Source organism: Scleropages formosus, chromosome 17 (assembly GCF_900964775.1).
Source record: "Scleropages formosus chromosome 17, fSclFor1.1, whole genome shotgun sequence".
Lineage (NCBI taxonomy): Eukaryota > Metazoa > Chordata > Actinopteri > Osteoglossiformes > Osteoglossidae > Scleropages > Scleropages formosus.
The window spans coordinates 17408765-17435905 of NC_041822.1; the positions used below are offsets into that span (position 1 = coordinate 17408765).

Here is a 27141-nt window from a genome sequence, read left to right on the forward strand (position 1 = left end):
AGACTCATCCTGCAACCCCAAAGAGGAATTTATGGAGCAGTTGACATACTAGGCAACATAAATCAGACAAGAATCCCGGCTAGTCTTTGCTCATGTATAAAGAATGAACTGAAAAGAATAAAGAACACAAAATACAAAAATGGCTTCTATGGGGCTGGCAATTTGGCCAGTTGGACTTCAAGATCATGCTTGTTTTGGAAATTTGCTGTCATTTCGTTGTTCGTTATCGTTTTAATCTCTGGGCTGAAAGGCCCTGCTTTATCTCAGCCTAACGGATTCGGCTCACCAGCTGAACGCTGCTCCCGCTGAATGTTCCATGTCTCTTGGCCCAAAGAGCATTTGGGGTAATTCATTTGCAAGACTTAAGAAACTGGTGGCTGACAACATATGTGCTCATGGTTTTGCGACGTTCGCTGTATTTTTTACGCTAACCCGAAAAGGCTTCACATTCGACCGTTTATTATCATCTCCTCGTAATTTAGGGTGAAATATGCGGTGTGGACACAGCCTTCTGCTTCCAAGGGTTTCCAGGGCCTTCCTTGATGTATTGCCTCACTCGCAGTGTCCACAAACATTTTGTCGTCATCAAACACAGCCATCTGTCCATATGACCTCTCCGCAGTAAACTTAGAATGAAATTGTTTTTCCCAAGCCGGGTGACTACAGCGAAAAGAACGATTCTCTAATCTTGTTGGGCTTCTTCTTCAGCCCAAAGGGCCCCTTTGTGCAGTGATGTGGAGAATAAAGAACCTTGCCATTGTGAAGGGCTCCAGGCTGAAATCCAAGCCCTGATGATACCCACGCCACAGTTTGCTCCTCCTCTTGGAGTGACCTTTGTCTAGAGAAAGAAGTCTTACCGTGGATTCATAAAGCCAATAGAGTGCTTGGATCTGCTGATGTGCACATTTTGCTCGCTGCCCCCTCTGAAAGCGATATGATCTCAGGTCCGGATGACGGCATGATTCCAGCTTTTCCAGGTGCAAGACAAACGGAGGTTTCGACACGGAGAGGAGTCGTGTTGTTGGGCTCCCATTTCTTGAACTATACACACTGAAAATGAACCGCAGCCGAAGGGGCTTTAGAGGTGTCTCATCTGTCCTGGTAGGCTTTAGCTGATTTATCTCCAAGGTGTTTCCTTTCAAGTTCTTTCCTATCTTGTGGTCCATGGTCCGGTGCATTTAAAAAAAAAGCAAAAAAACTTGCAGGGATTTAGTGAAGAAACCATCTTGTAATCCTACTTGTCTTATTGCTATGGCTCTTCTTTTCCACTGAGATACTTTTGAACACCCCGGAACACATGTTATTTCTTCTTGAAATAAAATGCAAAAAAAAAAAAAAGACGGACTCATAGAAGAAAGCTTTCCTCATAAAGCACCTCATCTGTTACCATTTAAAGATTAATAATCGCTCGACAAGAAGATTATAGACATTTGCGCTGGAGCAGTTATTGGGTCACAACCCAGTTACTTTCAAAAGTCAGGAACCACATGTGAAGGGGCCTTTGTTTTTTTTCCCTCCTTACAGATCAGGTTAATAAAAAAGGCAACAATCATGCCACTTTGTATACGTTTATTGTACGGATAATGAGTTAAATTGCTGCCATGTGGCATCGCGTGCACGCCGACTCCGGCACAACCACAAGGCCCCCTGTGTTCCCCACTCAACGGCGTACTTTTGGCTCCGTGCAACACACTGCGGTAGGAAGGATGTAGCGAGTGGCTGGGGTTAGGTGGGGTGGGTGGGGTGGGGTGTGGTTGGTGGTGGGTCGTGGATCGGGGGTGTAGAATGGCACTCTGGTCATGTTTCGCCAACTGGGTGGAGGAACGGCAAGTTGAAAGACTCCCAAGGCTGATTCACTGCATTTGATGTTTCATGTGTGGGGTTCCACCCGCAGCTGTTGCCTTTGCTGTGGGACCATACAAAAAAAATACATACCGTATGTGTCAAATGAGTGGAAATGAGTTTTAGCATTTCTTAGATTTCTCCTACTAGGATGGGGTGAACTTTTCAATGGGATTTTCTGACCTTGTATCACCAGCGGCAGGTGGTACATTTTTCCAATGATGCCGGTCCTGTTTATCACATGTTCACGCATGGCATGTTTACTAGGCCTTGGGTGGCTGTCAGCTCCGTTGTCCTCCGCCGTGCCTCTGAGTCAGGGCGGTGGAGCTCCCCCTGCATTCTTCAATAGGGCATATGTATGTGAAGGCCACCGCCGTATTTACATTTGCATGTAGCTGCCTGGGATGCCAAAAGGCGAGGCTGCCAGGGTGCCTAATGTGCCTTTGTCTGTGCATGTGATTAAATGTGATGTTCAGCTGGAAATAACATTAGGATCTGCTGCACTGTTCCCGGGCACAGGCTCAGAGGCCAGATTACATAGCCTGCAAAGGCATTTTCGGAAGGACAAGTAACATGCAAATGGTCTTTAAAAACAGTATGCAGAAAAGTCGTTGTCTGAGGGCATTATTTATATTTTAATGAGTCCAGGCCTCTGATGCCTCTGTCTGTGTAATATGTGGGTGTTTCTTTAGAGTCAAAGGTCTCTGTTTGGGGAGGTGAAGTCCCGGTTCTCTGTGTTCATGGGATGCATCAAGCGTGGTCATAAATATTTTCCTGGCCACGGGGTCTGCTCTTGAACCGTTTTATGAGTTTGCTAGTTGCTTGGATTCCATCAGGGGTTCAAATGATCTGGGAACACTGGTCCAGCTCTGTGTATTTGCCCATATATCCTTCCAAAATTGAACCTAACAAATCATTTCCTGTTATCAGTGTATTGTGGGGAATTTTTTCCTTTATTGTATTTGATAAGGGTTGAGTTATTGTGCTCTGTAACAAACAGAACATGTCTTGCAGTGAACAAAAGAGAATGAATATGAATTTTTTTGGTGTGTTTTTCCTATTTTTGATATGACATATTTGAAGTGTTTTTAGTGCCTTTGCGATATACTACCAGCGGCAAGTAGTCGACGCTCAACGCATTGCGCACATTTCAGACCGAGCCTGCCACGGCCTTTCCGTGGTCATTATACAAACATGCAGTTTTCCTAAAGACATTCACTCAGTCGTTCCTCTGATTAGGAAAAATGACGGTCAGCATTGGGTTAGGCAGCCATCTGAAGTTACGTTCAGGAGCCTGATAGTTTATGCGAGTTTGTGCGGAGTAACTGGATAGGTGGGGGTTGGACGTAGAGAAACAATATCCAGACACACTGTTACTGTTCTGCATGTGACCTACATAGGACCACAAACCTCCTCCGCTGCCACTGAAACTTCTTAGTGCCTGGTTCTGGTCTCCATGTACCTCATGGCTGCGTGGATTTAGTCTCCTCTTGACCTCATGGTGAGCGCTCATTCGTCGGCCTCCCTCTCGTCCTACCGTTCCCTCCATTCCCTCACACGTGTGACGCAGGGCTGACGTTCCCGCTATCTTTAACAAACAAGGTCTGCACCAGCACGACTGATAACGCTGGTGGTTTCCACACCTGCGTTGGCGCCACAGAGCACTTACCGTTGTTCCACACAGCCTGGTTAATGAGACAACTGCCTTGTCCTTCCAGCCCTGGTGTCTGACAGAACATCGAGACGCTCAGACGTGAACCGAAAGAGATTATGTTCTCATTTTCGATGTCCATTAGTTACTCTATACCGTGTGAGGGAGGATGTAAGTTTTCCTGTTTCAACGTGTCCCACATTTTTCATGGCTCAAGGCTAGCGGTGACAGCTACCGAGAGGAGCGCGCGGGGTTTTTCCAACCGGGAGCGAGAACGTCATCCGCAAAGGCAGAGACAGAGATCGCGAGCAGAAGTTACGTGCGGCGTGGAGTACCCTCCAAAGTCACCCCTTCATTCCACTTACTGTAATCTTTCCCATCGTAATATGCCTCCTCTCATTAACATTGTCTCTTTTGTACTATTTTGCAAGAGCATCTTTGCTGCATTAGAACATTAAAACTACAAAGTGTTCATTGAGCTGTTTTCAAGGGCGGCTGCACCCTCCACATCCCTGCCCACCTTCAAAGCTTTCACTCGCATCTCAGGGGGTCGTTCTGATAGGTGGAGGGAGAGTCAGCTTGAGGTCAATTACCTGAGCACCCTGGGCTTTTCTGTCCGCCTCCGCTCCCGTTCTAATGAAGCTGCTCATTGCTGCTTCCTGTGGCCAATGAGGTGGTAATTACTGTGTAACCCTCTGACTGGTACCGCTCTTCTACATACCTGTGTCACCCACAAAACTGGCTCATGCAACACGTGAGGCTGGCACAGACTTCCTGTTTTCCCAGGAGGTCACTGGGTTTGATCCAAAGTCCATATGATGACAGCTGTCAGACGTGTAGCTTAAGGCCATTGAATTTGTTTTTTGACTTGTAATTTTTTAAAATTCAACTTGATAAGGTTTTGTGTATCACCTTTTTTACAACCTGTGCCTATTGCCCAGGGAACGTAATTTGTTGACTTTCAAACATTTTGAGTGCTGGCCTGTGCTATGGCCATCTTGAATGCCACATAAGCTGGTCCTCCAGAAAGGACAACAAGCCGCCCATCTACTGCGCTGAAATGGACTGAAGCTTAAGAAAGTATTGATTCTGGACGCAAATATGCACGGTACATTCCTGGGCCCTTTATAGCCCCTGATATTAGCTATTTATTCACACTGCTCAGGCTGCATTGTATTACACCTCCGCAGGATATTGAATGGACACTGATATAATACCCAGTGACATGTAACATTAATATTTCCTTCACCCAGCATTTGTACCCTGTCGCTTCCTTTCCCCCACCCCTGTGAGCTTCAGAGCAGGGAAATAAAGGTATGCAGAAAATGGAGCCATTAATGGTCAATAATTATGAGTTAAAGGCTGAAGTTTGCTATTAATCTGCTGTTATGTTTTGATGTTAACGGTCGTGTAGTCCTAATTACCTTTTCCTTTAGAAACAAACAGAAACTTTTCAGATGCAAAGAAAGGCTCGTGCTATTGTCATTGAAAATGATATTCAACAGCAGGCATGTTACTCAATGGACTGGTATGGAGAAAAGTGGCTAGACTTTGCCATTCAACCTATCAGAAAGACAGAGAATTGCCAAAGTTAACATGTAATTTGCTAAAGGCATCAGCTAAATTCAAGACCATTACAAATCAGTTTTAATTCTGATTGAATCAAGTGTTGATGGGTTGATCAGATGACCCATTTGATAACCAAAGACTGCTTGCCCTAACCTGGAAGGACTACTTCTAAATTCAAATAAGATGATTCAATAAGAAATTTTGCCCCTTATGGTCCAAATCTTCTCCTCGGCATCAGAGCAACACATTTGGAAACTTTCTTTTTTGTACATAAATAAAAATTGATTCATTAAGCAGATGACGTTGAAGTACTTCACGACCCTATCAAGGAACTGATGGAAAAAAACTGCATTTGAGAGCTTCCTGGATCAGTGTGAGTCAGATGTTTGATGAGTGTGGGTTCCCTGATAGGGTAGATATCTGCTGGATCGGGTGGCGGAATGACATATGCGCTGGGTCAGATTTCCCATCACTTAGATGACTGAGCCGAGTATCACATAGTTGCACATTTTTGTGTCAGATGTCCGACAGGCCTCACCATCCTTTGGATGTGGCTTCTGATGTCATGATGGGTCAAATGTCAGATGGGCTTGATTACCATCAGAAGAATAAATGCAGTTTACTGCATCATTGGCAGTGGGGCATTCTCATTCTCGTAGTTTGTGGTTAACTTTTTTTAACAAATAACCTAATAACCAAAGTGTCTCATTGCAAAGTTTACAGCTTGACATACCACTCTCTGAGTTGGATATAGGTTTAATATTAATTGCGGTGAAAGCAAATAAATCATTACCATTTTATCAGCACTTCTCCTATGACGTATTTACTGGTCCAGCTTCTACACTCCATGCTGTTTCCGATGGTCTTTGACTGGATCAACTAAATACCTTGCTGAAGGCAGAACATGCAGAGCTTTTCGCAATGAGTCGATCCTCTCTTTCGGTGCCAGAATAGCGTAAATGAATAGGCCTAAGAAAGCAGGCCTATGTTATGGCCGGAGCAAAGAAGAGCTTCCTGTCTTGGGTTTCAGCTGATTTGGCCTTGAATGGCGGTGGCAGTGTTAAGGCACAAAAGCTGCCCTCGTACCCGGCACCCTTATGAACCGAGCCCCGGACGGCGAACACTCGACTCCAGTGTCCGCCGGGGGCCGGGAGAGAGGCCTGACACGGTTAGCCAGCAGGCAGGCTACCCACAGTCCCGAGCCCACCCCCCCAAGACAGTGCCGCACCCCTGTCCCTCAAAGTGCGGGCACACAAGTCCCCATTGTGCCCTCTTCCAGATAACACCACCCGTAGCCGCTATAGCACGGACAGTTTCGGGCACAGCGGAGATCTGTCAGGGTTATAAATTATTCTCAAGTTTTCATATGGTAATCGCCTCTGAGCTTGTTTTTCAAACCGAGTTGTTTTAATGAAAGTGGTCATTCATTGTACGCTCCTGTATGGAATGTGACAGCGTTTAGCATTTAGGTAGCTTAATTGACGCTGTACAGAAAGGGGCCAGGGGAGCGGAGAAAGGGGAAGAACGGCCTTCATTATGGCCACACAGCGTGGCCCCCCGACATCCCTAGTTAATGTAAAACCCATTGTCCTCCTGTACAGACTGGCAGAGAGAAAGAGGCAACGATGGTTTCCTCTCATCGTCAAGAACAAAATATACTGTATATACAAAAAAAAACAGCTCTTGGGATGCTAAACATTTTGAACCAGTAGACCGTTTACGGAAGATTGCTTTTCTCTAAGTGTAATGTTTTACTTTAAAAACTTTGCACAATAACACATCATGGAAAGCGTTAATGTTTGTCAAAGTCAGCGCGTTACTTTATACTTTCGGTACTTCACACATCTTGTAAACCGAATGTCAGCGACATGTTGACTTGTTAAGATACGTGGAATGATGATGTTATGACCGCAGTATCAGCGCCTGTCCCTTTGTGGTTACTCTACATTAACACATGTTCTCCCTACTGGGATTTCAGTTGTGCAATAAACTTTTAACGTGGAACTGGGGTCTTGTCAGAACAGGGTCACATTTTTTCTTCTGAATTAAAAGCCAAGTTTTTTTTAAATATAATTTGTGTTTTGAGTTTGAATTAAGTGCAGAATTCGGTGTGATGGCTTCAGACGACGTCAGATGAAGGCATAACCGATGCTCCGCAGAGAGGCTCACCAGGCAAAACGGATCTGGTTATTTTTCCGTATGTCAGAGATGCACGGAGCGGACCACTGGTTGGTTTTGCCAGGCGTATCGTATCCTCTTGTTTTTGCGCCAGTGTTTCCAGGCTCAGCTGGCCTTGATCTGTGCTTCCGGATTCCGTCCTTGCCTGCTTTTATCGGCCCTACAGACTAAACTGGAAGTAGAGTTCTGCATATCCTAGTCTGCACCTCTCTCACCAAGACGTATCCTTGCAGAGCAGGGGTAAGATGCCCCGGAAGAAACAGATAGCGAGAGCCTCTGCAGTGGCGGGGAAATCGAGAGCTTTTCTGTTGTTTGGGCTAGCGGGCAACCTAGCACGATAACGTCTGTTTCGAGGGCGCGGCGAACTTGGTGCACTGTTACGAGCCCAAACATTAATCAGTACCTGACACCTCTGGAAATAAGGGTCCCTTCGGAAACCAGGGGACGGGCGGAGGCACGGAAGGCCTGAAGGTGCATTCCTCTTTGGATTAAATGCCACCATAAAGACACTGAGACGGATCGTTGCGAGGATAGATACAACCCGGTGACTTTCCCCTGGAAAGAGCGTAAACTTGAGCAATGAAATAGCAGCAAAAAAGTTGCTTGGGAGAAACGTGCATTGGAACTGCACTTTAAATTCCAGACAGCGTGTCTCCTTCAAGTGATTAAATGGGTGACACTGGATCATCGTGTTCTTTATGCTTAAAGATGGCTTGGTACGTCATTTTTCTGCACATTGATTTTCTCCAGACCTGATAGCGCCTTAGCGTGACATTTATGACTAGTGAATTTGTTATTTTATTTTCTGAGATTAAGGGGAGCTGCTTCGGTGGTTATTGAATTTTAATTTAACTAATGGGTCTAAATGTTTTTTCCTTAAACGGCATTTTTCTTTCTTTCTAATAGGCGACTGAATGATCTGTGGCAAAAGCAACCATAGCAAGAACTTGACATGTTTTCATTAAGTATGGGTGCCATACGGGCTGGACCCAGTAGGAGCTAAGATTTCAGAATTATGCAGGATGCCCATTTGCTGTCCACTCCTGTTGTGCCTAATGCACATCTGTTATGCTGCTCTGCTGTAACGCTGGGATATGTTGATACGTGTTAGATTTCAGTAAAGCAAGGTTTTCAGTGGACCAAAGATGACAGTGTAGTTTACTTCAGTTTTTTTCCCTTCAGCTGCTCAAACACATTGAAGAAATGTGTTTATAAGAATGACATCGGGTGGAGCTGGACCGTGAAGGCAGTCGGCAGCCCTTTCATAGACAGTCTAAAGCTGCCTGGTGACAGTGAAGAGCGTTTCTGCTCAGTGATCTGCATCAAGCTCAGGGGTCATCGCTCACCATTTTGAAATGGAAGTGAGCCTTTCCACGGTTTGTTTTCTTCAGCTTCTCGCCACATAGTAGCTCTGGAATGCCTTGTTTCAGCTCTACTGACAGATCAGGCATAACAATACCTGGTCATGAGTAGCAGGGCAGGCTATGATTTCAAGTTCAAATCTGCCTCCTTTTTGAAAACTCTCTTTCACTGACAATGCTGTACCTCCGACAGACCTCAGCTTCACCACAAGACAAGGAGCGATCTTGGTGGAGCTATCTGACCATCCGCACTTCTGTATGCTTTAGCGTGTGAATATCCGTGTGAGCTCACACATCGGTTATCGAATGTCTACCGTGAGGTCTGAAGGATATCCTGGATGAAGATGTCCATTGAGGTTGACACACGGGAGAAGACCTACAAGGAGAACGAGCTCTCCCAGAATAGCAGCTGCAATTTGCGTAACTGAGACTAATGTGCAAAAGGGTACACAGAGAATTCTGTTTCAAAAGCAGAGAGCCATTCACAAGATTGCTCCGTGCCTTCGGAATGAAGCCGGCGGTCTTCCATCCAGTTCGGACTCTCAAATTCGTACTGATTAATTACAGCCCAATCGATCCTCCCAGCCTGTACCTACAGAGACCTCGCCACTGTATCTCTATCCTCGACAGAGTTAATTTCCCTTAATTGAATGTGCAAATTAGGAACACGGAGAATGTGTCGTGTTCCAAAGCAGCACTGATGTCCTGACAGAAAGACGCTGACTGCCGAACATGCTTCCTGTGTCGTCATGATAATGATTAATACAGTATGTTATAGATACTGATAAATGCACCATTGATAAGTTCAGCTCCTTACAGTGGCTTCTGACCAAGAGGGTGAATTACTGTAATAAACTCCCCATCATTTGTTTCAGCAGCATAAACATGATGCAGTTTTAAGACTATGTGCTGTGAAAGTTGATGTGGAGGGAGGCATCTGCTGGCCTAATGAAGAGCAGTAATAATGTGGATGGTGGCGATGTGTTTGGAGGTAATGGAGTGGCCAGCCAGCATGTCCCAGCTGCGCCCTGCTGCCTCCGGTGCTCTGTATCAGCTGCTAAAACGGCCGTAGGAGGCGGCAGACCGAAACAGGAGGACTGAGAAGGCTATTAATCTTCCAGTTGTTTTAGAACGGGCGAGGGCGACGTTGATGGCACGTAGGCCCGTCAAAGAGGCAATTCGTGTTGTGAACCCATCGTATCTCTGTGCAGGAGGTGGAGGCACCCCGTGTTTTTTTTTTCTGTGTGCAGTGGCCGTTTATGCTGTTTATCATCTCGAGCCCAAACACGCGTTTTGGGTTTTACGTACCTGATCAACGGAACCGCAGGTGTCTGCGTGTTCCTCAACAGATAACTAGTTCCGTGTCCCTGGCAGAGATTGCAAGAAAGGTTCCTGAGATTGCTAAATGTCATTATTCTGCTTGAATAAATGGCCGTCTGCTCTACCTTCTATGGTGCTCTCTCACACTGCCTCTTAAACACAGGCAAACTCAATAATACCTTGATAGCTGGTCTCAGGTTGCACCAAGGCTTTAAATACCTCAACAAACTAATGTTAATTTTGAATGTCCTACCATGGCGCTGGTAAGGATAATTAAATAACTGCATGCTTTGTCCTCCCCAGGATAATTGACTTTTGAGATGAGGATGTACCTTTGTAATTGAATCTCGTAGCTATTTGATAAGATAATCTGACTTGGATCATTTTTAAACCCTGCTGACTGAAGGTGGATCTACCCCAGACTGTCGCTGCCGTTATTTACTCATTTTGCTGTGGCCCAGCTTAGTTGTGCTGTCGATTCGGAAAGCAGTTAAGGTATTGGTCTTGCTTGTTTAAAATGTTCGAGATTTCAGTTCTACGATACGCCCTCCTGCTTCACTGTGTAACAAAGTGCCTAAACTGATTTTCATGGATTCAGATGCGTTTAGCTGTAAAAATAGGGTGCATTTTGGAATTGGAAAGTCTGTACCGTAAGCAGCTTTGGTTATAAGCACCTGCTGGAACAGATAAATAGAATTAGAAAAAAATGGAAAACGGGACGGGAGAAAGCAGGCAAATAAGGAGTGATTGAGAGCCTGCTCATTCTGGCGTGCAACTTCCCCCTTTTAATTGCCAACGGTGATGCGACACTGATGCGCGCCGTTACCCCTGAAAGCTCCCCAGGAGCTTGGGTGCATGTTTGGGGGTCCCCCTATTCATGCACCGGGGCGCCCTGCGGGGCCTGGCTAATTGGTCATACTGGCTGAGCCCTTTCTGGTTAAGCTGTCTCTCACAAAGGCGCCGGCCTGAGTCACGTGGTGTGACAGTTAAAGAAAAGGGACAAGGACGGGGAGTGAGGGGTGTGGAGGGGGAAAGGGGTGGACATAGGTTTACTAAACAAAGCCCGACAGCCAGGAGGATGCAGGGCAGAGAGCTCTGCGCTGGCTGTAGGACCGGATTCAGTCTTTGGTCCTCACCAAGTCATCTGTGACCCACTTAGCCACCCATGTGTGAGAGATGCCTTTACTCAATTACTCTTAATTGCGACCAAGCTTTGGGTTGGCTTTTATTTTTTTTCTTTTTTAAATCTCAAGCCTTTATTTTGCGGACGAGGAAGGGGTGTGTTGAAAAGCCCAGCGTGCACTGGGGCTCACTGTACGGTCACGGCCACGTCCCTCCGCATGATCTTGGACCGTGACGTCCTTCGGTTTGCTAAGCAAAAAAAGGCGCTCTAATAGGCTGGAAACACAGTATTGGTTCTCCTCCTCTGGACATCTTCAGCTGCACATGAAGACAGTGAAAGGTCACTGGTTCTCCTGAGCTGTAGGCTGCTCTGGGCTGGGTCTTTAAGGTACCCCATATCGATTCCGCTTTCATGCGTATCCCACATCGCATTTTCTAGAGGTAATGTTTACTCGTAATTAGCACCTGCTGCAGCCGCACAGGCTGAAAGGGGTAATTTTACTAAAGAGGTAATTGCTCTCAGCGCTATTTCAGACTCAGATTAAGCCTGTTCTACCTGCACTCCATATGACATAAATTTCGCCCATTCCATGTTTTGTGGCATGCAGCCCACCGACTCGGTGCGGCTGTGACAATGTTACCATCGATGTGTGTTGACTGCGAAGCACCGTTAGATCACTGACAAATCTCATTTTTTCTGTCATGGCTGACCCCTAGACAGTTTCTGAGTGTTAAAGACGCTGGTAAAAAGGTTGTGTTTCTCTTTTCTACTTAGGCCCCAAGTAACGTATTTGAATGATAAGATTTCAAGTGCTGATGAACTCGCTGATCAGTCACTCAGTCATTATTAGTACGTCTATGGAGTCAAAGCAATTTATAGCAATTTATAACATCTTTCTTTGGCTTGGAATAAACTAAAATGTGATCCAGTGAAAACCGCTGAACACGAAGAAATTTCTTGTGAAGACTCGCTCATTTGAATATCGGGACAATATCTAAAACACTTTATACATCAACTGTTATTTAACCGATTTATTTTTCCAAAGCCTTCGTATATTTAGCTACTTCCAATTATTCACCCATTTATGCAGCTAGGCAATTTTTTTACTGCAGCAAATACGAGTAAGTAACTCGATCAAGTGTACGGTAGCAGGATAAGGTTCTAGCCGCTACGCAGCTCACTGCCCGACTAATCCGAAAGGAAGTAAGTGTGTTAGGTTTGCCATATATAGTACGTGGCAATATTCTAAAATCTGAGCTTTTGTTTGCAGTTTTCCTGACATTTACGCTGTTCTGCATTCACGTTCCTGTTTACACAGGTAATTTGTACTCAGAGTTTGTCTCACAGTTCCTCTTCCCACCTGGTGTGACTAAAGCAAACCACACCAGCACAGTGGCGCGGTTATCTAGGTGTGCTTCATTGTTTATGTTTGCCTGTTGCTCAGTTCAATATGCAGCTGTGTTTTTTGTGTTAAGCAGGGTTTGGAGATTGCAGAGATGTGCGGTGCCGCGGTTTCATATTAAAGCGCATCGTGGGTGGGATGAGGCTTTGAAGGTTATGCAGCCGTAGCTCGAAGGGGCCTGGTGTCCGGCCGAGTGGAACCGACACTGATCGGCACGCTCCGATCCCAGCGCTGCTCTATCAACCAGAAAAATGAACACAAGGGCCCTGAAACAGGTTTACCTTACGCCCAAAAATGCCAGATACAGACGAGCGATTCATATCACATCCTAGAGCTTAGGTGCTTACATAAAACATCACTGAAAATTAAAAGCATGAACATCAATGCTTCAAAGCCTACACAGGAACACGAAGAAAAACTGAAAATCTGCACTTCAATAACTCGCTAAGTGATGTTTGCCGAACAACATTATGAGAACATTCGTCGGGTGACGCATCCTTTAGCTTGCATTTGATATGTCAGCCTCAAAAATATATTCCGTTTTGCTTTTGAATACAGACTAAAATGCAGGCACTTTAAATCTCTCCACACTGCATTTATTTGAAACACACTGTCAGAGGGCTGATATAACAGTGGGAGACAGGGCAAGCTATCGAGTTCCACGAACCACTGTCAGAAGACTGTACGACCGCAGTATCTCCTCATCGGTGTAGTCAAGGGCAGCTGGAAAGGGGAACAAAGAGCACTTTGAATTATACCCTAATTTTAATATAGGCACAGGTACCTCCAAAACATGGAAGCAGAGGCACCGGTCGAAAATACTGAGAGAAATACTTTCATAATATAAATTTCAGGATTTATATTGTTTTTCACTGTTCTTAACATGTCTGCTTATTTCATCTGATTTCCCTCCTGAATTGAGAACCTTGTAGACAATTTCAGTCGAGCATATACTTCTAATTTATAGCAAGTATGAAATGGGCAACTTGGCCATTCCCCAGTAGGGAATTTATCCTTATTAGCTAATAACACAGAAAATCTGAATGAATGAGCGTTGAGCGCAGTGTGTACTCAGGTATAACTCGGATGTTAAATTCGAAAAGGTAACGTTGCTGAACAAATGACTGATAAACCGAACAAAAATTGTCAAAAAGAGCTTCGGCATATTTTTAAGTGATAGGTTCTGAAACGATTTCAGCTGCTTTGCTGTAACATAACTGAAAACCGAGAATACGCCATGAATAATTAGCATCTCAGTGATGAAGATGCAGTCCTGTCACCAGCTTCGACTCTCACTTGCAGAGATTAAGATTCAAAGGGTGTAATTTCTAAAACCTCATTAGACAGAGAGAGAGAGAGACTCAGTTTCAGACATCCTAGGCAAACTCATGAGAGCACCTGTGTGAACACAAAGATTTACTACGGTATGCTAATTTCTACAGGCCAAAAACTGCCGCTGTTTGCTAAGATAATTTGCCAACCATACATCTCCTACCCTATTAAACCATCATTAGAAGAAATTTAGTGCTTAACTGTTTTTGTAGAATTTATTATAGTCTGTCGTCTTTGAATGAAGATGTTAAGACGGAGACATAGAAATGAACAGTATAGGGCAGGAATAATGTCAGAAATTCACCAAACGTCTGCTTTTTATCTCTCACGCAGAGGAGAAGAGAAGAATGCTGGGTTCCTCATTGAAGAGACTTATTTCAGCCTGTTCTTAATAATAAGGTACATTCTTTCATTTCCTTCATTTTAGCATTGTACTCTGCAGAGGTAATGTGTAAGTGAAGAGAAAAGAGAAACTAAATCACTAAATGGACAATTGTTTCGAGATTTGGCTGGGTGTCATGGATAATCTGAGATCCTAAGAGGTAAATTTACCGTACTTAAGGAAATGATTCAAGGTTTACTCAGAAGGATGTTAGGCCAGTGACTAAGATAAAATAAAGAAGAGCTCTTATGTTAGATCTGCGGTAAGAATACAGGGGAAATCCAGATTTTTTTTTTTTCCAGTCAGAAGTGTGGCACCAACCTGTAAGCTCTGTTGAAGTAAATGCAAACACAGCAGCCACTCCGATGGATACAGGAGAGGGAGATTATCTGGAATTACATGTGTGTCACGAGACAAAAAGATGGGCAAAGCGGCATTCGCACGGCTATACTAGACGAGGCCTTAATGAATGGCACATTACCACATGGACCATTCCAAAAAAACGAGGGGCTGCCCAGACACCCTCCTCCCGAGCACCGCGGCAGACACACCAGGGGAGGCTGCCAGATTGGTTTTAGGGAGGCTATAGATGTGAGAAATAAAACAGGGCACAGAATTTTGCTATTGTTTGAGGCGCAGGACTTCTAAGAGGTTCTTACCAGATAAACTGCTTTAGTTGTTATTATATTATTATTTATTAATTTATCCAATACTTTTCTCCAAAGTGATTTACATTGTCATTTTGCATATTAAAATATTTGATGGATTTATTCATGTACACACCTGGGCAATTTTTACTCTGTCCATTTGTGGTGTGTACTTTGCTCAGGGTTACTACAGCAGTTGGAATTCTAAACAAAGTCCATGGACAGCAAGGTGATGAGACTAACCCTACGCAAACACTTTCTCCATAGCTAAAACACCTCCCACAAAAACGAAAACTATAAAACTGTTAGGATCTGTATTTTAGTTTCAATATATTTCTGTACAAAAAAATCTGTGGTCTCACGTTTAATCCCTTAAAAGCTGTCATCCAGGGGCTTGATGGCCAGACGTGGTAGAGAAGAATCCACAGACAGGTGGTCATATTAGAACTGGGAGAAACACACACTGCTAAAATGTAAGGAACAAAATGGCGGCTGGGAAGAAGAACTAACCTTTTGTATAACCTGATGTTTTCCAAGCTCAACTTATACTCTCCCGGGTATAGTGGCCTCTACTTCAACCACAACCAAAAATTAACAGAGGAAACGCATGTAAATATTGCCTAACAAGAAGTCAATTGGAATATGACGGTGCACTACGTGATTTGATATATTACTTTCCGTCACGGTAAGAGGAGGAAAAAAAAACATTCGGTGAACATGGTTATTTTCCTTCCAAGATCATTCCTCGGGTTTCAGTCTTTCATTATTTTTTGCTTTAAAGCAAAATGAGCTAATTCCCCATGGGGCCCCTATCGACAGGAGCTGGCTGCCCAGCCCTCTCATTCATTACTATGGTGCGGTGTAATGAGTTTTAATCAGGGGCAGGTCTAGTGGTGGTGTTTCATTACAGTTTGGCCTGGTCCGCTGGCAGTTTGATTGCGGGTCTCAATGAGCTTATGTCAGACCTTGATTAGACTGGAAAGCCTGGAACCAACGTCACCTTTCCTTTTTTTTAAAAGCTAATCTTCTCTTGAGGACAATGTTTCCTTTGCCTCCTATACTCCTCCAAGAGTGTCCTCTCCTTCTGTCAAGAAACCTTCCTGATGCATATTTGTTAATAGCAGTTGTTACTGTTGTTACTATTCCAAGGCTAATTTTACCCAGTTAACAATGCTGACCAAGCTGGACTTTATTAGGTTAAGTACCTTCGTAAACAGCAATGCTATAAAGAGCCTCCTGGGACTTATATTGACATTCCTTGGGTTACACGTCTGAATTGTATGCAATATGCTTTCCCTGTTCTCATTTGGTTCCCCATTGGTCCGTTTTCTGGTCTCAAACTGGCTTCACATTGGTTCCTTTTTAGTTGTCCGTTATTTCCTGCTCTTGGTTCCTATTTGATTCGCTACTGGTTCCCTCACGGTCCCCGTTCCCCATTGTTTTCCATTTGCTTCCCTGATGGTGCGGGTAGGTGCGTTCCAGCAAAAACTGTTCACTGTGAAAATTATGTTTTATAAATACAACAGATGAAAAGCTTTTGAAAGTGTGTCACTTTCCTCTTTCTTTTCAATTACAGAGTGCAGTTTTTTCTTTTTTTATTGTGAATCACGGGGATAATAATAGGGATATGCACTTGTCAACATGGGTGGTGTCCTTCATCCTGAGTTTGGCAACTGGTCCCAAAAAAGTAAAATAAGATGTTCCGGAAGAGGTCTGCACTGAAAATGTTAATTAATTCTGCCGTTATGGAGGTGGCCTAATCTCATTGAGTCAAATAAAGAGGAGCTACTTTGATTTGTAGTGCTGGCTCGAGGGGGGCTCTGTTCCCACCAGATACAGTCACATCCGAGGGCCTCGGAAGCCTGGCTCCCGCTAATCCCCTGAACGAGGCACTCCAAAGGAGGACTTACCTGTTACGCTGAACACTGTAACCCTACTGCTTCAAATGTATATGCGGAGCTGGGCTGCCATTAAAGGGGCTGGCTGGAACGAGCACGATTATTACGGCTTCTTAGTCTGTCATCAGAGCTATAGCTAATGGGAGGGAGTAAGGGTGGGGAGGATTTACACTCTGCCCCCATTAATTAAACTGTTCTGGAACAAAAATTTACATGGCAGAGTCTTCCAAAGTAGTGTGAAACATAGTGAGAGCCAGCATTCTGGACCTTCTTTTGCTCATTTTGGATATAACATATTTTAACTGAGGCCCCAGCATAAAAAAAATGTATAATATTTTTCTGAACACTGATGAACACGATGCTTTAAGAGACTTGTACATGTAAGCACATCCCAAGAGAAAGTTCCTCTAACCTGTCAAGACACACATCTGTGTGAATGTTTGCATCCTATATTAACTGACAGAGAATGGACCGTTGGGCGGACAACATAAGTTTAACTTACATTAAAAGTTAAAAGTTTTAGAACTAAGTTCACAGGGATCTGTTATAGTTTATGAAAATGCACCTTTGATCTAACATCCTCCCTGTCCTTTGCTTAATTGTTGTTTTCTAGAATTAAGCCTGTGTTGCTAGAAGTCTCTGGTATTAAGTGCACAAACGGTTAAATGGTTTACGACAAAGGATGAGAAGGCTGATCTTCTTACATCCTAAAGTCTGACACCGACAGTAAAGTAGACATAGACTTCATTGTTGTTGCCTGCACACGGTAATTGCTAACCACGTTCTTGGATGTTGGAGTCCTCCTAGGATTAGGCGTGGTGGTGGAGGTGGGGGAAGGGGCAGATCATTTCAGTGACAGTGGGGTGTGGTGTTATCTGGAGATTCATTGAGGAGAGGAAGATATATAACAAAAGAAACCATGGACTATCCAAGGCCGTCCGACTCACGTATGGCAGCTGATGTGCCTCTGCTCAAGTCATTAGTTGAGTGGATATTTGAGCCTAATCAGTCTCAGAGAGATAGTCACAGAGTCTTCGCTTCCATTAGGTTAATTTAAGTTATTCTGCTTCCCATTAATCAAATTTTCATATGGGTTTAAACTGCGTGACGTGCAGCGTCGTGGAAAAAAAGCGGAGTGAAACCGTTCAGCCGGAGCACCCTGGACGGAATAGCTGGGGACCGTGCCGTTTCCTGAGACGAAGGATTTCTCTGAGGATTTCTGCGTACGCACGAACAAGCTGGGGCCAATTTGTTTATCTCTGGACCTTGCTACAGAGTCCCAAATTCAGCTGCCAATTATAGATTGCAAAGACAAGAGGAATTGAAATGAATTTTTAATGAAACCCTACAAGTGGACATGATTCCTCCGGGGATGAGATGGTAAGTTTTTGTGAGGAAAGCAATTTATTCAGGAGATAGAATTTGTATAAGAATTAGTTTTTCATATTTGTTGGTGACATAGGCTAGCTGAGTGTGAAGTTTGTGACTCCTGCCTGTTGTCACAGAAACTTCTTTATCTGTTGACATCACTGGACTGATAGCGATATATCAGATTTTAGCTGTGGCGCAGTACTGGCATTTTTTTTTTTTTTTGACATAGTAAATAAATAGTGTTGTCATTTCTTGTAAAGTCAGAAATTAATTCACTGTTTGTGTGAGGTTGCCTGCCTTATAATGCCTTTATGGGGTTTTTACATTTTCTAAAAGCTGACAAAATGCAGTATTTATAGGATTCTAGTTTGGTTTACTTTCTTATTAATCTGACACAACTATTATTAATACAACATCATAAAACAAATTGCCCAGGAAAGATGATTTTGCACATAATCTCTGTTGTCCAAAAAGTCTGAATGAATAATTCAAGAAATTCTCCACACAAGTTCTCGAAAAGAGTTGAGTGAGGCCAGAGGATTTCTTTTTTGTATCCACTTAAAGAGTCTAAGCCTCAGAGTAAACAGTTTAGAGATATGTTTATGATTTCCATCAGGACTACTTTTGAAGTGTCTCTCACACCCGGCTTCAAACATCAGCACTTCTCAAACATCTAGGTGTAGTTTATTAAAGGCTTAAGCTTCTCTTTTGCCTGATATTTGCTTTCTGGCAAGGATTTTTTTTTTGCTGAAAGGAATTGTAATCCGAGCGTTAGACAAACATCACAGGGCTGAGTCTGATAGACAGGTAAGAGCTTCAGGTGTAGCGTAGTACAGCGTTCCCTTTAGGAGTGTTCCCATCTCCCTGTAGAGCATATCTTGTGGTCCTCTTTGTACTGCTGAGTATCACATCTACCCCAGCATTCTGCAGCAGAACACCACGCGCAACTCCACTGTGCTGTTGAATATAGCCCCGATCTTTCTTTTTACCGTAAAGCTCTCTTCTTACTGCACACCTCCACCTGCATCTTCCTCGTACCGCAGACCATCACCTCTCTCCTCTTAATCCCGCAGAAGATCAGCCACATCTCTCACTGTGTTGCAAAGCAACACATCTTTCCCCTTCATTCTGCAGAACTTCACCTTTGTTCCTCAATGAACTGAATTGTATCGCCTTCATCTGCCTCCTTAGTGCAGAACATCACACGCTGTACATCCATCTTCGTTGTCCGCGGGCACCAGTGGCGTCGAATTTGCACGGAATCGCCTCGACTTTCCTTCATCTGTGTCATAGTTCACAAACTAAATTTACCAATATGCCTGTGGGGAGCTTTTGTTGAAAATAGGAAGTTGAGGAGGTGGAAAGGTCACCTCAAAGGCTATAGGAAGTGGAGTTATATAGGTCTCGGCAAAGGGAGGAAATCTGACAAGCCCACTATAATTAGCGTACCATACTTTCTCCCAACAATTTTCCCAAAGTTCTTTTTCAGTTTTTTTTTTAAAAATAATCTCAGTCTTCCCTGATTCGCAATGCTTTCATTTGTATTTGGATGGCTGACATTTTCAAAAATAAGGCGACATCTCTGGCAGTTCCACCTGAGGAGCAGAGATGGATTTAATGCCAAGCAGAGGAAAATGTCTCACATAAGTGTTGTTACGCCGGAGGGAGATAACGGTGAGTTCAAAAGAGACTTAATCCAGGGGTGGCTCACCGTAAACAAGCTCACATCATACGCTCTCACAAATCAAAACTTGTAAACAGAGCGCTTCCGTTCTATTTAATGTGAATTTTTCCCAAACATTGGAAGCATTTTTTAGAATGTAAAAGCATGTTTTCCACAGTCTACCATCTTTCTGTTTCCATAGGCGTGCCATCCCAGTGGACCATTGGGGAGGTCTTGATGTTGAGGCGTGTCTGTGTGCCAAACGCAGGTCCTGATGCTGGTGATCTATTGCCCCAGCAGTCGAGTTAATGAAAGCCTTCCATTAGAAAAATTGCATGACGCAGCTAATTTGAGAAGTTGGTAATCAAGGACCTCCAGTGATACAATGTGGAAAATTACTTATTGAACAGCCAACCACCCCTCAGTGGCTGTTCACCCCATGGCTGCGTAAGAAATTAGTGAGTCCTCTTCAGATTGCAATCTGTTTAATTGAGACATTCTGTAAGTGGCCTAGAGATGAGGCATAGAGGCTAGAAATATTCAGGCTCCCTGCTCTTGTCAGTATCATTAATTTAATTCCATTGCCTTGTCAATAGGACAGCCTCCATCTCATTCACCTCTCAACAGTACCTCTTACAGACTTCTATTTGACATTGACTCAATGCTTTAAGTTCCATACCTGTGTGTCTAGTCCATGATGGACTAAAAGCATTGAACATGATGCAGCATAATTTTGTTGTAACTCATCATTTAAAAAACATTTGAAGGTGTAGAGTTTTTTTTTGTGTGCTACGTTTGAAAGAGCGACAGGATGGCGCAACGGATAATGCCAATGTCTCCCAATCCCTAGGCTGTTTTTTGGGATGTAGGTTTAAATGCAGTTCAGTTTCTGCTGTGTTTGTGTGCTTCCCCCTGTTTGCTGGGGATTTGTTCAGTCCAAAAACGTGGGGAAAAATAGTAAACCACTTCCATACCCTTTTCTTGCCGTAGAAAAAATTTGACGCAAAGGCACGTACTCTACCCCACATAAAGAAATCGGAACAGTAATGTTGTAATATTTTGGCCCATACTTCTCTTATACTAACGTTTCAAATATTGTAATCCGTAGATCTCTAAAGGTTACATCAAAGCTGCTTTTCAAAGAACATGATCAGCCTTCTAAAAGTTCCAGAAAACAGAAGTCACAGTCATTGAGCTCATCAATAAATCAAAGCAAGTGACTTTTTCTCTGGGAATGCCCTGTGTCCCGGAGCTTGGCATCGGAAGTCAATGACAGGTGGTGTGTACTGTGTATGCTGTGTATACTTTAGTCCTGGGAGTGTCCCTTAGTGGATATTAGGGAATGGTGATTTATGTCCCGCTGATCGATTTCCTTTGGTGCCTATTTTTCAGACAGTCTCTCCTGCCTTCCTTTCCCCCTCATCAGCTGCTTCAGGTCAAAATCAAATAAGTACATTTTTTTACAAATAAAACAAGAAATAAACCCTCTCTACGTTATTCTTTTTGCTAGGCTCTGAGAGTGACAAAAAGCAACAGAGTCAGAGAACTGTGATGCACGGTCATGATACATGGCACAACGCTGCTGATGTTGGCATGCTGACAGAGGTGTGTGTCGGCTGGCCGGCCAACTCGTGCGCAGCATTGGGCTGTAAAGCTCAGCGTCCCAGCGAGAGGAGCCGTGTCACGGGCGCGGGGCAGGTGAGGGAGGGCTTACATTGGGCTCACCTTTGGGCTCTTGCCTTGGCAGCCATTCCAGCACCTGGCCAGGCACCCATGAGCTGCTTACCGCTCCCAGCAATGAGGCGTTATTGTCATGTCAAATAAGGCCTTAACGCTGAAGCTTTCCAAAACCAGTATATATCTGTGCGGCAGTCATACTAAAGCGGTATGCTTTCTTGGCATGAAGTGAGTTAAATTTCGTTAATGTCCACTCGTCACACAATATCATCGGGCTGAATTGATTGAGAGGTTTGGACTCAATAGCTAAGCTGAACGTCTGTGGAAGAAGTGCAGATCCAGCTCAGGTGTAAAGCAGTGTTCCAATACCACAACACAAGGTGCGGCTCAGCTTTCGGATCGCGGTGCCACGCAAGGTCTCTAAATGAACACCATTTCGAGCCCATCAGAATACAGAGTCTGACATGAAGGCCACCTCTTCCTGTTTACCCTGCTCAGCCCATTAACAGATTAGCGTCCTGCTCGTTGGGGGCAGATTGTCTCTGACCTGGCTGGCATGTCGCTTATCGGATGTGGGTACACCCTGACAGGAAGTGGGCTGGAAAAATCACACCGTTGCATCAGGTCATTCCATCAGGCTGCACCCCAACACCCAAAAAATTTTGATTATGTCTCTGAACCTTTTTAACTCTCTTTTATATTTATACGTAAACCTCGGTTCATTATATCCAAACCAACTTAGAGCACATAGTCTGTATTTCTGCACTTAATCCATTTATGGAGCTGGACATTTTGCTAAAGGCATTACGTTAACGTTACATAGCTGCTTAAGGGTACTACGACAGGACACTCTGCCTGAGAGTACCTATGGCAGGAGTTTACCTATTTTTACAATTTAATTAATAATATTTAAATGTGTATTAAAACAATATTACCGTTAACTTACATGTAAATGTCATGTAAGTATAATTATTGTTTTTATCCTAATTCTCTTCCGGAATCAAATGTTATCTGCCATATTATTAGTGAAGTAGCAATTAAGTTTTAAATTAGGGCTGCTGATAAAATATGGATATAACTATGATTCTTTGTTTAATATCTCAACACGTCATCTGTCGATGCTACTGAAAAATATGTCACTTTTCGGCAGAAATGGCAAAAGAACCTATGTGAAAAAGGAAATCTCTTTTAGGATTTCAAAGTAACGGAATAAGTTAAAGTGTCACACAGCTGTACCATCAAGATGAATCTGTTCAGGGAAGCTGACGGATCCATCAATAGTGTAGCGCAATAAAGCTCTGGTCCATTTTTACTTTGGCATATCTGAAAATAAAACTGAGAAATTGCAAGCAAAGAGTTGCAGAATGCTCTTGATCTGGTTAATGGAAAGTCTTACTGCATCATTACTAATCTCTTATTTTTGAATGATTGTGCCCTCGAACTAGGCGAGAGCTGACTAGTTCTGTCTATACTGTAATCTTGAATGACAAGCAAACACAAGGAAGCTCGTGCCAAAATGGGAGCAAAATAAGATCGTCCTGAGACGTAGCCGTTCATTTTTGTCCGATTTTGAGTACTTATATTTTCACGTATTTCCCAAACTTGTACATGCTGCAGTACCGAGCCCTAATATACATCATAGAGGACATTCTGAAATTTTTAAAGGACACAACATGTGTCAGTGGGGCTTTGACAAAGTCCTGGAAATTCATCCAAAAATCATTTTTCCCGACTCTCAGGAGGATATACAAGTCAGGATTTGAGAGATAATTTTAAACTTCTGTTGAATCTCAGTTTGAAAGTATCCTGTTGCAAGTTTTTCCCGTTTAAGAGCAAATACCTATCCAGCGGTATGTTGGCTGCAGCCCTTTATTGTGCACGGAATATTGTGTCACTTTCCACCAGCGTATTCTTTGTCATTGTGTAACAGGATTGCTACCATGTAAATGACAGTTCATGCTTTGCAGAACCGTATGTTTCTTTTGTTCCTCGCAGTGCCGTGAAGGTTCATTTTCAACGGTTTGCTGTTTTTTCCTCCCTGCGTTACTTTGAAGGTGTCTGTGAATTTGGCCCCCGTGACAAATGGAGGTGAGGTCACGTTTTGGACGACTTTCCCTTTGTGGGAGCCCCCTCGGGCTCCTCCAGGCAATTACGGCTGATGAAAGGATCGCCTCATGATGGGAACCCACCCGTACCTTTGTCTGCTCCTAATCCCCGATTACCCGAGGATTTGTTACTTCACAAAGACTCCAGTATCTTTTCAAATCATCAAATCAAATTCATTTTCAACAATTTTCTCTGACATTAGCAATATTCTTGAAAAAATAGCTCTAATTTGAACTGATACTGGAATTAAACGTGTGACTATCGCTGACTTACATTTGGTTTTCAACACCAACGGCCCAACCGTTTTGCACACTGAGTCATTCTCTCTAAGGGGGCTGACTTAGCTGTTCATTTTCAGATTAACTCTGTGGCTGAAATCATTGCTTAATTTTCCCTTTTTCTGCTGCACATTCAGAGCTTTGATTTTATACCTCCCATATTGGGTGCAGAGACAAACTCGAATAAAAGAGGGATTTCGAAACAAAATGGTTGTCAATGCATTGCGTGGTACGCACGCTTATGCTGTGATTGACACGGTTGTCACATGTGCTGTTCTAGCTGTTCTGTTGATGCGCAGAATGTGGAAAAGGCAAACAGCAGTCTGTTTGCCCTATTGTATAGATCTAGCATGAGCAAAGCTTGACGGGGGGCAGCACAGCAATTGCCTGTTATGGGTATATTAGTGCCTGTGTCTCCATATTCTCAGGCTTCCTTGCAAAGCTTATTCACAGAGATATGCTAATGGTCAGTATGGCCTCACAGAGTGTAATTGTAATGGTCCATTTTAAATGAGTTATTTGCATATTTCTTCCAGTACCCACAGTGAATCACTGCACGTTGACTGACGGCCTAAATGCCAAGCACATTAGGCATTCCCATTAAATCGATGGACTGGGTTGAGTTTTCGATTTGGTTTCTGATAAATGGCTTTGAAGGGAGCAAGAAAATGATGAATAATTGTAGCCCTGTTGAATACCCAACTCTTCCCGCGTCCTGCGTGCCATATTGGTAGGGCAGCTTTCTCCCGGACTGAATTTCCTCCGGCGTGTTGCATTTTCCTGCATTGGCCCAGCGGACTGACGGGAGCGGCGACGGTTCCCCATATTCCGGCCTGTAACCTCCTCTTTCAGGAGGTCATAGCTATTTACATAAACACCATCTGGGCGGCTTTTGCAAATAATTTCCCAGCCAACTGACAAAGAAAAAAGCCTGCGTATTGCTGTTCTGCACAGAGAAATGGAGGAATGTTGGATGTGCAGCCGGCCCATCGCAGCCATCCCTGCGAAGATTGTTGTTCCTCACCGGAGCTGTGCAGACAACTATCATCCATTGTCTTGTGTGTTTTCTTGGCTGTGTTTGCTTTGGCGATGAGCTCGCAGAGTACGCCCTCACGGTTTTCCGGTTTTATTCTGGGCGCCCTTCTCAGGAAATATGCTCCAGGGGACAGGTTTGTTCCGCTCTGAGAGCCATTGTCTGAGGGTAAACGACTCACTTGATGGAGACAGGTGTGACACATGAATGTAGTGTCCAACAAATAAATGTTTCCCATGTCTTGTGAAAAGAAAACATTTTTGGTATCTCTTTACTCTCATGCATTTGTTTTAGACTCTGTCCCAGTAATAACATTAATCAGGTCAATTGATGGGATTTAATTGTGTGGATGAATTCAAAGTGGTCTAATTGTTTATGATTGAATAAACAGCAGAATTTTCATTTTATTCTAGGTAATTCTATTCAAGATTAACCAAGCAAATAACAGCATTTTCAGACCTTTGTAGGCCTATCACGTGGCTATGCGTGTTGTCTCGTTTTCCGTACTCTTCTAGGAGTGAAATAAACATAGGTAAGGTCAGATGGCGTGAGTTTGTGTCTGATGGTTCTTGTGACCCTACCGTGTGATGACACCAGTCAGTGGGTCCCGATGCCAAAATTTCACCTCCCAGGCCCCCATCCCGCAGTACGGCCTGCTGGATGCCGGAACAATCGCAGCTGTATGGTTACACCTCAAACTGTCCGCTGCCACACCTGTCTCATTCACCATAGTTATGCCTGGATGTCTAGTATGCTCTGGTTTCAGATGACATGTCATTTGCCTGGTTTGATGTTTGATCTCTGGATTTTTTTTAGAAGTAATACGGCAGGAGAATGATTTTTTTTCAGAACGCTTTCCGGTTCACGATTTCTACCGAAAGCCAGGCTGAAATAGCTTTGCGGTTTGGCAGGACAACGACAGGTATTCGCAAGTCTACTTTTAAATGTGGGTCTCAGGCTGAAACTAAGGGTGACTAATTTACCTTTCATTGTTTTATAAACACATTTACTGTAAAATGAATAGCATGAACTCAGCAGCTCCCTGAATGGGTGCTTGTTCTTCATTTTCCAGTCATATTTCAGCAAATGACCGAAAGGGTTCTTTTTTGTTTGGTTCCTTTCCTTGGAGGAGTTTAAAATATATATACGCCTAGATTCTTTACAAATGTTGAATTATGGATCTGTCTTCCAGTGAGCACACACACACTGTGACTTAGTTTAAGAGGGATATAACGCTGGCGCTGGCGAGCAGTTTAAGGATGTAGCTCTTATAATTCGGTCATTAGAGTGTCCTCCTGATTTTGGGCTGAAGAACACGGCCCGTCTGTCACTGTTTGTGTGAGGCAGGGCTGAGATAAATGTCCAGAGCGAAACAGCAAGTGTTTCATTTAGGCTTTAGGAAGATGCCAGGAGAGAGGACCCGTTCCATTTCTGTCCCTTAAAAACCAGCTGCTGCGAATCCTTAATGGATACATCCTCCCCCCCCGCAACCCCCCACCCCCCCGCAGCTCCGGAAACCGTGACAATCACAATAACACGGCGAAAACGCTTCAATCAGTGTGAAATTAGAATGCATTCTCTCCAGCCGCCCTCTCAGACATATTTGGTACATTTGTGATAAGATGCAAGCCTACTATTGTAAAAGTTTTATTTCATGATAAAAAAGCCTCTTCAAGTTATGAAAGAGTTTCAGCGACAAAGGGTTTTTTTTTTTTTTTTTTTTAACTTCCCCTTTCAGTCAAAGCTGGCGAAACGTCCGAGTTACCCCTGTCCTATTTATTTTAAGCTTTGTTAACCATTAACGGGCGACTCGATCGGCAAATCTTCGGGATTCAGCGCGTGTCCTCTAAATGCACCGAGTCCTCTTCTGCAAAATTTAATTTGTATTTAATGGCAGGCGGCGGTTAAATATATGTGGTGGCGCAGTTGCGTCTCCTCCAGATTTATCCGCAGCCATTATCCTCCCCGGGCGAAGGGCGGCTCTTTCTCAATCGATTCCCGAGGCCGCAGCAGGCCAAGCGCTCGACACCCGACGGCCGTTATTGATAAGGAAGCCTCCACATCCGATGAAAAGTTCCTCGGCTTCGTATAATGGGGAATGAATTTCGCATTAGAGTTTAATGAAAGTTTGTTTATGTTTGCCCCCGTAGCCGTGCCTGGACGAGACCTGAAAGCGGCCAGCTGTTAGTCAGAGGAAGTTGGCTTTTGCCTGACGCGTTTATGGCATCCCCGTGAGGTATGTTTTATGACCGGGTGCCGTTTGCTGGAGCGTACTGTCCAAGGACATTTTTCAGTTTCCATCAGACGC

The 27141-nt window shown here is 43.8% G+C and overlaps 1 protein-coding gene across 4 annotated transcripts in view; it reads left to right on the top strand.

Moving 5' to 3' along the window:
- Nucleotides 1–27141, top strand: part of sema6a (sema domain, transmembrane domain (TM), and cytoplasmic domain, (semaphorin) 6A) — an 81780-nt gene that overhangs the window by 10057 nt on the left and 44582 nt on the right. For 2 of the 4 annotated variants that reach the window (XM_018758391.2, XM_018758394.2), the window contains exon 2: nucleotides 14112–14177. The exons of 1 other annotated variant lie outside the window; for it this stretch is intronic. The gene's annotated coding sequence lies outside the window, so the exon portion shown is untranslated. Of the gene's footprint in view, nucleotides 1–14111; nucleotides 14178–26994; nucleotides 27070–27141 lie in introns of those variants that run through there. One more of the 4 variants, XM_018758393.2, reaches the window with a different exon arrangement.